General features: G+C 39.3%; 1 pseudogene; it reads right to left on the bottom strand.

Moving 5' to 3' along the window:
- Window positions 1–5,289: 5,289 nt before the first annotated feature.
- Window positions 5,290–6,576, bottom strand: LOC102853986 (annotated as a pseudogene).
- Between the last annotated feature and the right edge of the window lie 4,253 nt (window positions 6,577–10,829).

The raw sequence follows: 10,829 nt of genomic DNA, 5'->3' as shown, positions 1-10,829 counted from the left end.
GGTTGGGGAGAGACTGAGTAAGATGGGTTCAATAATGTATACTGCACTGAAACAGAGGAGGGAGAAAACTGTTTAAAAGAGATATGTGACTAGGTATTTCTGTCATGACAGAAGTCTAGAGCAATGGCTACATGGTGGAGGGGACCTGGGGGAGGGTTTGTAAAACTATGAAAGGATCTTTTCTTTTACTTTTCCATAATTTTTGACTCATGTACTTATAACTTGTTAGTTAAATTTATGTCTTCTAGGTTGCAACATCCCCATGATACATCTTCAAGGATATGAACATGTACGGCTAAGCACAATTAATAACAGTGCATCTAAATTCCAAAATCAATCTCCATAATAGTCTATGTGTTTCCCACTGCCAAAGGGGCCCTTTAGAGTAGTGAGAGAAGATCTTCACCCTGAAACCCACAGCGTCCTTTTTCAGCAGGAAGCAGCTAAGAGAATACGCCAAACCCTTTTCCTTATGAATCAGGGTGAAGTCTCTCTCAGGGAGAGTGATAGGGAATGGCAAAGGACACACTGACAAAGGAGATTAATCAGAACTGGCTTTGACAAGCACTGTGGCAATTGGACAATTAAAACAGACATTCATTCGGAGGGTGGGGGAAGAAAAACAAACTGGGAGGAGGGTAGAGAGAATGGTGCAGCAATGAAGGAATGAAAACCCAAAATCCCTGTAAATGTTCATTAAAAGTAATAAAATTTTTAAAAGAAAGTAAAAAAAAAGTGAGTGGCAACTTGTTCAAGGTTGTAAAAATGTATCAGGTTGCTCATAATTAACTAATGAAGGTCAAATAAAATTGCAAATAATTTATTTTTTGAACTTGGAAAAAGATTTCAAGTGCATCTGAAGTATAAACAGAAGAATAGTTTTAAAAAGTTAACTTTGAAAACTGTTCATTTGTTAAGAATATACAGAACAAAACATACGCCAAAGCAATCATTTCTACACGTGACAGTCATTGCCTTCTTACAGTTGTGCAATCATTTTCACCCTCATTTTATGAACTGTTCTTCCCTCATTAACCTTAATCTATTACACAATAAGGTTCCAATATACTATTTTGTATTGCGGCTGTCAATTTGATTCTATATAGGTATAAATTTTTTAAAGAGCATAATGCTCAAACCTAGTTAAGTTCAGTAGGTTGTATGGCTGTTGTGTTTTTGGAGGTTCCCCCTCCCCCATTGTATGGCTTTAAGAATACTTCAGGGAATATTTTCAGTTTATGGCTGAACAATTATCTCGAGGAAGTGGTTGCTTGGGTTCATCTAAACTTCATAGCTCCAGGAACTCTGGAGTTGATGACAATTTGAAATTTTGCTCTATATTTCCTTCCTTTTGATCAAGATTCTTCTATAGAATCTTTGAACAAATGTTCAGTAATGTCAGTAGTACACCAGGCAGCTCTTCTGGTCTCATGACAAAGAATGCAACTGTTTCCTTGAGGCAACTAACAGAACGTTACAGAAGTTAAAAAACCAAACTGGATTCTGTTGAGTTTTTCTAACTCACGGCAACCCTTCATGGTTCTGAGACACTTAAATTTCAATCAAATCACCTCACCATTCTTCTCAGGAGTGGCTGGTAGATTTGAATTGCCAACTTTTTTGTAAGCAGCCCAGGAGGTAATACACAATGTTACCAAGGCTATCTTTCTCCTATTCCTGACTCTCTTTTTTCCAGATGAAGAGAGATCATGGTAGATTCATTGGATGAATGACTGCAAATGTTTAAAGCTTCAAACTCTTAGGGGATGGAACAGAAGTACTAAGTAAGTCTTTAGACCAACCAGCCTGTCCCATGAAAGCATGACCTTAAACCACCAAACCAACCAACAACATCCCATGAGATTTTTGGCCATAAGCAGCCTCAGCAATTATGATTTTTAAAAATATATGTATCATACAACCTTTGCCAATTAAAGCTTTTGCAGGTGTACCACTTATTGTTAGCAGTGATGATAATCAATTGTGCAACTCTACTCTTAATCAATGTGATGATTCCATAACCACTAGCCTTCCCTATCCCTTCATACCCTGGTAATGAGCTTGGTTCTAAAAAATAAAAAAGGCAGAAAATGATCTCTCACTTAAAAAATTAACATTATAGCCTTTTCAAACAGCATACACTAAAATAAAGGGCAGAGTGAAATAGAAAAAATAAACTTCAAAAAGAAGATGAGTATATATGAGGCTGAAATGAATAAAGATTACTAAGCATATTGCAATGGAAGAAATCACAAGGAAAAACTGTTGATGTGAACATAATTTTTTCTGATTATTTTTTGAGACTGTTATAAATTGAAATTTAGTCATAAAAAGTTATATAGACAGATTGTATGTACACTTTATTCAGTTTCTCCCAGTATAACATTCTTCAAATGTTCAACCCGCAACCAGGCTGTTGACACTGAAGGATCAAGAGTTGGTGGATCCCTATAACCATGAGGATACCTCATGCTGTTCTTTCATAGCTATATCCACTTCTTCTCTGGTAACCACCAATCTGTCCTCCCTTTCCTTAATTCTGTTACTTTAAGAATGTTATTTAAATGAATGGTATACTATGTAACATCTTGGGTTGTCTGGTTTTATTTCAATTTACTATACAGTTAATTCTCTGGAGATTCATCCAAATTGTTTCATGATGTTGTTGTTATGTGTTGTCAAGTTGCCTGTGACTCATGAGCCAATCTCATTGTCTCTGGCACTCCTACCTTCATTACCCCAGTTACTGAGACAATCCATCTCATCCAGGGTCTTCCTCTACTGCTCTGTCTCTCCATCCTTTCAAGCATGATGTCTTTTTCCAAAGACTGGTCCCTTCCGGCTACATGCCCAATGTATGTGAGACGAAGTTTCAAAATCTTTGCCTCCAAGAAGCAACTTGGCTTCACACTCTCCAGGTAAGACCTGTTTGTTCTCTTGCAGTTCATGGTATGTTCAATACTTTTCTTCAGCACCATAACTCAAAGGCATCAATTCTTCTTTTATCATCCTTAATCATTATCCAGCTCTTTGATGCATAGCAAGTGTTTGCAAAGACCATGGCCTCAATCAGAAGTACCTTAATCTCCAGACTGATATTATTGCTCTTCAGTACTCTGGAGAGGTCCCTGATAGAATATTGTCCTATTGCAATTCACCTTTTGATTTCATGTATTAGTGCTTAATTTCTTTTTATTGACTAATATTTCATGGTATGGATGTATGAGAATTTTTTTAACAATTTATTCATTAACAAACAACTGGACTATTTATTATTAGTAGTAGTATTATTAAGAATGAAAATCATGAACATTCATGCAGAGGTTTTTGTGTGAACATAATTTTTGTTTTCTCTGCTCAAGACTACAATTGTTGGCTATATGGTGACCTGGTTTTTTAATTACTTTTAATATAAGGTTTAAGTCAAAGAATTTGCTATAGGTATCCAATTGCTTTAGCACTATTTGTTGAAAAAGCTGTCCTTTCATTCAGTTACATTTGAACACTTGTCAAAAAACAAATGTGAATATTTGCATGGGTCCATTTCTGTATCCTGAAGTCTATTCCATTGTTCTGTCCATTTACACCTCTGCCAATATCCCTCTCCATTACTTTTATTTTGTAGTGAGTCTTGAAATTGAATTGAGTGATGTCTCTACTTTTGCTTTTTCAAAATTATTTTATGGCTATTTTGCTTGATTTACCTTCTCATATATATTTTAAATATATCATATCCATATCTATAAACTATTTTTTTTAAATTTTTATAAGGACTAGATTAAACTTGTAAATCTCAGATTTTAGAAACCTGAAATCTTTACTCTGCTGGGCCTTCAGTTAATGCACATTCTATGTATATTGCAGATCTTATTTTTAGTGTTTTATAATTTTTACTATACCATCTTGTGTATGTTTTATTGGCTATATGGATATTAATTTCATTTTTAGTACATGTTAATGATGAGTCAGAAGTGCCTCAATGACAAATAACAACAAAAGTAACAGTAACGATAACTAAACAATTATAACAACTATAACTATATATATTACTAGCTTATAGAAATATAATTGATTGTTTTAATTTTATTTGAATGAAAGCTTACTAATCATATTTATCTAGGGTTTTTGTATGTTTATGTGACCTAATAATTTATTTGTTAGTCTTAGGGTGCTGGAGAAGAGTCTTGAACATACTATGGACTGCCAAGAAAACAAATAAGTCTGTTTTAGAGAGGATGAGAACAAGTTTCTCCTTGAAGGCTAGGATTTTGAAGCTCTGTTACACATACTTTGGGCATGTGGCCAGGCGGGGACCAATCCTTGGAGAAGGACATCATGCTCAGAAGTGTGGCGGTACAGTGCAGGAGAGGAAGGCCCCAGATGAGATGGATTGATACAGTAAAGAGGGCAATGGAGGTAGATGTGATGGAGTCAGTGATACTAGCTCAGGACTGGGCAAGCTCAGAACTATTGTACATACGGTTGCTATGTGTTGCTGGTGACTCGGTGACATAACAACTATTTTACAGTTTATTTGGATTTTGGTATTTTCTCACATTCATTGTAAATTTCTGCATGAACAGTTGAGTCATTTACAAATAGAGGCATTTTTTATGCCTTCATTTTTTATCTGTAGCTCTTTGATTTCATTTATTTGTGTAAATACAGCATATAGTCTAGGAATGCCTTGTAGAGGATTTTTTTTTTTTCCTCCCCAGAGGGAAAAGGATTAATTAGGCCATTTCCAGAACTGGCACTCCGGGCTGGGCTGTGTTGTCACATTCAGAGGTAAGACAGGCCGTGGTGAACCCACTTGACCTTCACATTGACAGCTTGGCTCACAGACTATCTCCTCCTCCAAGCAACATCAAGAGCTGTGAGCTGGGGCCCAGGGCCACCAGCCAGGCCCTGCTTCAGGTTCACTCGGGTCTAAATGTCCTGCAGGTTTGTGGCCCCAACCCAATCAAGCCATCCCACTCTATGATGCTTCCAGGTGATTTTACTTATAAACAAGACAAAAATCCAAGCAGCATTAACTTAGGAGAACAAAAGGATTGTTTTGGGTTTGGTTTTTATTTTTTTAAAAATAGCTGCTGGAGCAGTTGTTGGCAAGCATGCAGGAGAGGAGGAGGAGCCCCTTCCTGTGTGAATCCGCGTGTTTCCGGTGTCTCTGGAAGTGGGAGGCCCTCCTTGCTCACTGCTGGCAGCCAGACAGCAGATGGGACGCTGTGCTGAAGAGGATGAGCTCTATCTGGTCATCAGCATGGAGAGTACCACACATTTTCCCATTCAGCCTCCCACCTTCACCCCATCAGGTGGAGAAGCTTTTAACTCACTTGTCCGGTCTTCTGAGAACTTCGTCTCTTTCACTAGGTCATCTACATTCACAGTGGGCCGAGTGGTGGCCAAAGACTGAAGCACGTCTGACATGCAAACCACAGGCTCTAAGAGTTTGTTACTAGGGGCATCCAAGCGTCTCCATAGCCCCTGGGTGGCCTGGTGAGCAAGGGGTCAGGAGGTCATCGGTCATAACACTAGGGTTGGTGCAGGAAGGGCCACAGACCTTTGAAGTCTGTACTTTGTAAACAGGCTGCAGGATAGAGTCCTGCATGATGATGCTGATCGGAGCAGCCTTCTGTTTTCCACGCCAGCCTGTAGATATTGTGGGGTGTGCTCCCCAATTTCAACCTGAACACCTGGGCTCCGGGAGCTTCCTCTGACAGTGAAATGTGAATCTGTTTTTCCAACCTCCCCCTGGTAGCTGATTCCAAAACCCGTGAGATGCTTGTGGCACCAAGAGCCAGAGTCCCGGTTGTTGTTCCCCACTCTCTGCATCTGGACCTAGAACCCTGTTTTGATCCTGCAGGCAGCCTCACTCTAGTTGTCATTTTGGGATCCACACAGGGAGTCCACATCACTGATAAAGATGATGGAGGGTTTGTCCTGCTGGGCCAGCTCAAACTGGTTCTTCACCACCGTCTTACTCTCCCAATCATTTAGACATCAGATCTGAGAAGGACGCAGATAAGGAGGTGTTGTTGGCCTCTGTGGCCACAGCTTTAGCCAGGCAGCATTTCCCTGTGCCAGCTAGTCCAAAGAGCAGTATCCCTCGCTGAGGCGTGTACTTGCCTGTGAATAAGGGTGGTGTGAATTTAATGAGCAAAATAACTTCTTTGAGGACCTCCTTAGCCCCCTTGAGCCCAGCCAGGTCATTCCATCGAATGTTAGGCTTTTCCATCCCAAGGCACCCATCAGTTGCTGTTGCAATTTCCCTTTCTCTGGATTTTCTTTCACTGTCACTGATGCTGCCATTGCTCTCACTGTTGCCCCTTGACTATCTTTTTAACATGCTTTGCTTTACCCTTCAGCCTTCTCTGCCTGGTCCAGGTACTGCACGGGCTTGGCTCTGATGCTCTCCTTGGCCTTGTCCCTGTGGGCCTCATATTTAATGGAATGCTGGAAATACTCCATGGCATGATGGTGGAGATGGAGACCCTCCTCCTAATTCTTGGCTTTATCCTCTTCGGTAGCTTTTGTCACCAGATCAATGGCTTTCTGGAGGGTTGACTTTGTCATTTCATCTCCTGAGTCTGTCTCCCCCCAACCCCAACATGAGGTTTGCCTACCTACAGCCTACGTCCAGCTCAAGATCTGAGGTGATGCGTCCAGCACAGGGAGCCTTGCAGACCTGGACTGGGGGCAGGCAGGGGGCCTGCTGAGAGTCGAGACTGAGGCCTTGTGGATTTTATGGGGAACACACCCAGTCTTTTATTAGTAGTTTCATATTAGCTTTTTAAATTTATTTTTGTGACAGCTGCTTTTCAACAAGAATAAATTCCTATTTATTCCTATTTTTCTGAGAGATTTTCATCATGAATAGATGTTAAATTTTGTAAATGCTTTTTTGCATTAATTAATATGATCGTGTGATTTTTCTTCTTTAGTCTGTTAATGTGGTAGATTACAGTCATTGATTTTTTAAATATTGAACTAGCCTTGCATAAACTCCACTTGGCTATGATCTATAATTATTTTTATATGTTGATGAATTCTACTTGCTAATATTTTGTTAAATGATTCTTGTATTAATATTCATGAGAAATACTGGTGTTTAGTTGTTTAGTTTTCTTTTTATGAATTTGGTATTAGGGTGATCCTAGGAGCTCTAGTGGCCTAGTGTGTGAGGAGGTGCCAATCCACAGGCTGTTCGAATCTATCAACTACCCTGTGGGAGAAAAAATGGACAATTTCTTCTCATGAGATTTATTTCCTATGGAAACCCTCTAGACAGACAGCTAGGAGTTGACTCCAGCTAGAAGGCACGTAATGGCAACAATTACATATTTATAAAATGAATTGGGAAGTAGTTCATCCTTTTCGTATTTTTCTCTAGGAGAGAATTACCAAGTTGGAATTAATTTCTCATTGAATATTTAGTAGGAAAGAGAAGTTTGAAAACAAAAATAGAAAATAATTATTAATTTTAAAATTTATTTTTGGATTTGAAGAAACATTCTCCCTGGTTCCCTACCCTCTGAGTTTAAGGCTAGAAGCCCAAATTTCAGGGGTCTGACGCTAGTGGAAGCATTTCTCTCTCTGCTCGCTCTGGGAGACAGTCTCTGTCCTTCTTCATCTTCTATTCCTTTGCCATCCTCTTATGCTATGTATCTTCCCTTCCATCTGTGCTTCATTTTCTTTGCCTAATCTCTTCTTTTCATATCTCAAAGGTCATTGGCATGCACACTCATGTTTATCATGGCTTTGTTCACAATAGTAAGGAGTTGGAAGCAACCTAAGTACCCGTCACCAAATGAATGGCTAGAGAAGCTGTGGTATATTCACACAATGGAATACTATGCTGTATTAAAAACAAGGAACTCATGCAATATTATTCAAAATGGGTGATCCTGGAAGAATTATGCTGAGTAAAATATCTCAGTCACAAAAGGACAAATACTGCATAGTGCCACTGTTGTAAAACAGGACTGACATTTGTGTTGGGGGGAGACTGAGAAAGATGGGTTAAATAATATATACTGCATTGAAACAGATGAGGGAGAAAACTGTTTAAAAGGGATATATGATTAGGTATTATTGTCATGACAGGAGTCCAGAATGAAGGCTGCATAGCGGAGTAGACTTGGGGGGAGGGTTTGTATAACAATGAAAGAATTTTTCTTTTACTTTTCAAAGAGAAGAGTGAATTCTGGGCAGGGAGAAAAGTGCCACAATGAATGAATGGAAATCCTCAGTCTCTGTAAACTTCCAATAAAATTAATAATAATAAAAAAATTTTTTTAAAAGGTTATTGGCTTAAAATACACCCTACTCTGCTATAAATGGAAAGTTGGTGGTGTAGTCAGTATAGAATTATGCTGATAATGCAAAGGCCATCCCTCTTTGGTGGTTTGAATACATCAGCATCTCCTCGGGAGAAAGATGGGCTATGCCCTTCCATACAATTTATTGCTTTGAAAGGTTAGTTAAGAGTTCTGACTCAATGGCAATGAGAGAGAGAGAGAGACTGATAGAATCTCATTAACATAACGAAGTTCTGTTCTCAAATGGAATTAAATCCACAGGAATAAGAGCTTATTTTAGGGAGAACAATTCACCCCATAACAATATCTTATGCCCTAGTGATGCCACTACTGAAGATGCTTTTAGGTACTTCTGATGGTGATCTCCAGAGACTATTCACAAGGTATGTAGAAGGGCAGTATCAGCAACATAAAACCAGACCATGCTTTTGCATGATAATCTATCACATAGTGTGTCAGTCAGACCTTTAGATTATCAGGATCAGAAAACCAACTAAACTTGTTTAGGTAGACAAAGTGTACTGACCCCACTACGAGAAAGAATGGGAGTGCTTTTCATCGTTGTTTCTACTAAAGTGAATCCTTAGCAAAATATTCAAATTATAGGTCATCATGCTCTGTTTTTGTACTGTATATACTTGCCAAATTTATAGAGGACTTGAAGCTGGTAACTAAGTCTACTGTTTTATTTTAAAAAATTAAGATTTTAACCTTTTATTGTTGCTATGTATGTTGAGTCAGAACTGACTCATAGCTAACCTGTCAGAGGGTTTTCAGAGGCAATAAATCACATTGGAAGAGATTGTCCATCTTTCTTCTGTTCAGCAGCTGATGGATTTGATGTATATGCCTTGGGTTGGCAGTGCAACTTCTTGCTACCACGCCATGAGAACTCTCACATTTATATTTACAGATTGAAATTGTCTTTCTCAGTGTAGAATTAGTTCTGTCAATGGTACAGACAACCTGTAGTGACACTGTCAGAAGGGTTTAAAGACACCAAAATGACTGTCTGTAACATTTTGTGCAGGTGGAATACCTATATTCAGTTAAACTATGCAAAGGCATTTGACTGTGTCGATCACAACAAACTGTGCCTGACTCTGAGAAGAGTGGGAATCCCAAAACACTTGATTGTGCTTATGTGAAACCTATAGTTGGACCAGGAGGTGGTCATCAGAACAGAGCAAAGAAACACTTCATGGTTCACATATCTTTTCAGTCTATATGCAGAACAGATTATCTGGGAATGTGGGTCCTGTGAGGAGAAATGTGGCATCAGGATTGGAGGTAGACTCATCAATAATCTGCGTTATGCAGATGGCGCAACCCTGCTTGCTGAAATGGAAGAGGTCCTGAAGTGCTTGCTGCAGAAGGTCAAGGACTGCAGCCTTCAATATGGACTGAAGCTCAACATCAAGAAAACAAAGCCTCTCACCACTGGGCCGATTGGCAGCATCATGATAGATGGTGAAGAGATTGAGATTGTTGACAGCTTCAGTTTGCTTGGCTCTACAACCAACACTCTTATTACCTGCAGCCAGGAAATGAAAAGATAAATTACATTGGGAAAGTCAACTGTCCGAGACCTCTCCAAAGTACTGAAGAACAGCGATGTCAGTCTGGTGACTAAGGTGCATCTAATACAGGCCATGGTCTTTCCAATTACTTGCTATGCATCAGAAAGCTGGATAATGACTAGGGATTATAGAAGGAGAGTTGATACCTTTGAGCTTTGGCATTGGAGAAGAGTATTGAATATACCATGGACTGCTAGGAGAACAAACAGGTTTATTCTGGAGAGGGTAAAGCCAGGCTGCTCCTTAGAAGGAAGGATTCTGAAGCTTTGTCCGACATACTTTGGACATGTTGCAAGGTGGGATCAGTCCTTGGAGAGGGACATCATGCTTGGGAGGGTGGAGGGACAGTGCAGGAGAGGAAGATCCTTGATGGATTCATTAAGTCACTGGGGTAATGGGGATAGGTGTGTCGGAGACAATAGGATTGGCAAGGAATAGAGCAGAGTTTAGGGCTGTTGTATGTAGGTCACTTGAGTGACAGCATATAACAACAAAACAACATTTGGTTAAACAATAAAAATATTTTTCATAAGCCCACTTACAATGGTTATTATTACATCAATTAGGTTGTACTTTCACCCTCAGTATTTGGGCAGTTAAGAGACAGTTTGGCATCCATGTAATGATGTAGTCATCCCCAATTTTGTAGTCTGATAAAATGTAATCACTTCTATGATGTGATCTAATATAATGCAGCCATCTCTATAAAAAGTTCTGGTATAAGCAGCCAATCAATTCAAAGAGCATTTCCTCAGGAATGTGACCTTTATTTAATATGTATGGATGCTCTGGCAAAAGTCTCTTGCTTTTTTTGCTACCTTTGGTTACTGCATCTGCTTTTTTATCCTCTAGCCTTTAGTTCTTTGTATATGAGCCAGCAGCCTGCTGTGTTGTCTGCTGGTGTTGGGTTTAATCAACTTCTGAAGCT

Source organism: Elephantulus edwardii, unplaced genomic scaffold (genome assembly GCF_000299155.1).
Source record: "Elephantulus edwardii isolate Elephantulus edwardi_28Jun2011 unplaced genomic scaffold, EleEdw1.0 scaffold00054, whole genome shotgun sequence".
Classification (NCBI taxonomy): Eukaryota; Metazoa; Chordata; class Mammalia; order Macroscelidea; family Macroscelididae; genus Elephantulus; species Elephantulus edwardii.
The sequence above is the reverse complement of the archived record's forward strand: the minus strand, read 5'-3'. Positions and strand labels throughout refer to the sequence as shown.